Source organism: Panthera onca, chromosome D3, assembly GCF_046562875.1.
Source record: "Panthera onca isolate mPanOnc1 chromosome D3, mPanOnc1 haplotype 2, whole genome shotgun sequence".
Taxonomy (NCBI): Eukaryota; Metazoa; Chordata; class Mammalia; order Carnivora; family Felidae; genus Panthera; species Panthera onca.
In genome coordinates this window covers 70,499,360-70,501,326 of record NC_138350.1, presented here as the reverse complement: position 1 = coordinate 70,501,326, position 1,967 = coordinate 70,499,360, and the positions used below count along the sequence as shown (strand labels likewise).

The 1,967-nt window shown below is 34.6% G+C and overlaps 1 pseudogene; it reads left to right on the top strand.

The window, feature by feature from the left end:
• The first annotated feature begins 352 nt into the window (after nucleotides 1–352).
• Nucleotides 353–1,333, top strand: LOC132666005 (14-3-3 protein zeta/delta pseudogene; annotated as a pseudogene).
• Nucleotides 1,334–1,967: the final 634 nt, after the last annotated feature.

The following is a 1,967-nucleotide window of genomic DNA, read 5'->3' as shown; positions in this document are numbered from 1 at the left end:
TCCATCTATTCAATTTTCTTTCTTTTTTTTTCTCTTTTTCACTTTTCTTTTTCTTGAATACAGAAAGAGAAAAAATTCATTTTTATTTTCAATTTTTATTAAAAATATATTTTTTTAATTTTTTACTATATTTTTTACTTTTGTGTAATTTTTTTCAAATTCTATTTTACTTCCATCATTTTATTTTAGTCTACTTCAATGTATTTCCTTTTTCAAATTTTCAAAAGATTTTTTTCTTTTTCTTTTTTCTCTTTTTCATTTCTTTTCCTTTTCTTGAATGCAGAAACAGAAAAATTTCTTTTTTACTTTCAATTTCTATTAAAAATATTTTTCTTGAGACTGCTGAGCCCCCGTCCGTCTGCCTGCCACCACCCACTCTGGACACAGAACATCCAGTCATGGATAAAAATGAGCTGGTGCAGAAGGCCAAGCTGGCCAAGCAGGCTGAGCGATATGATGACATGGCAGCCTGCATGAAGTCTGTAACTGAGCAAGGAGCTGAATTATCCAATGAGAGGAATCTTCTCTCAGTTGCTTATAAAAATGTTGTAGGAGCCCGCAGGTCATCTTGGAGGGTCGTCTCAAGTATTGAGCAAAAGACGGAAGGGGCTGAGAAAAAACAGCAGATGGCTCGAGAATACAGAGAGAAAATTGAGACCGAGCTCAGAGAGATCTGCAATGATGTACTGTCTCTTTTGGAAAAGTTTTTGATCCCCAATGCTTCACAAGCAGAGAGCAAAGTCTTCTATTTGAAAATGAAAGGAGACTACTATCGTTACTTGGCTGAGGTTGCTGCTGGTGATGACAAGAAAGGGATTGTGGATCAGTCACAACAAGCATACCAAGAAGCTTTTGAGATCAGCAAAAAGGAAATGCAACCAACATACCCTATCAGTTTGGGTCTGGCCCTTAACTTCTCTGTGTTCTATTATGAGATTCTGAACTCCCCGGAGAAAGCCTGCTCTCTTGCAAAGACAGCTTTTGATGAAGCCATTGCTGAACTCGATACATTAAGTGAAGAGTCCTACAAAGACAGCACGCTAGTAATGCAATTACTGAGAGACAACTTGACATTGTGGACATCGGATACCCAAGGAGATGAAGCTGAAGCAGAAGGAGGGGAAAATTAACCAGCCTTCCAACTTTTGTCTGCCTTATTCTAAAATTTACACAGTAGACCATTTGTCATCCATGCTGTCCCACAAATAGTATTTTGTTTACGATTTATGACAGGTTTATGTTACTTCTATTTGAATTTCTATATTTCCCATGTGGTTTTTATGTTTCATATTAGGGGAGTAGAGCAAGTTAACATTTAGGGAGTTATCTGTTTTCATCTTGAGGTGGCCAATATGGGGATGTGGAGTTTTTATACTAGTATAAACATTTTGCATAGTACTTTTGGTACATTATGGCTTCACAAGGGCCAGTGTTAAAACTGCTTCCATGTCTAAGCAAAGAAAACTGCCTACATATGGGTTTGTCCTGGTGGGGAATAAAAGGGATAATTGGTTCTAGAAAAAAATATTTTTTTCTTTAATTTTTTTCTACTATACTCTTTACTTTTGTGTAAATTTTTTCAAATTCTATTTTACTCCCATCATCTCATTTTAGTATACTTCAGTGTATTCATTTTTTTCAAATTCTCAAATGATTTCCTTTTTTTCCCATTTTTTTTCTCTAATCTGTCAAACCATTTTCAACACCCAGACCAAAACACACCTAGGATCTAGCACCATTTATTCAATTTGTGTGTGTGTAATTTTTTAATTTTAATATTTTTTAATTTTAATATTTTTAAATTTTAATTTTTCTACCTCATTAATTCCTTTTCTCCCTTAAAAATGACAAAATGAAGGAATTCACCCCAAAAGAAAGAGCATGAAGAAAAGACATCCAGGGATTTAACCAACACAGATACAAGCAAGATGTCTGAACCAGAATTTACAACCATGATAATAACAGTT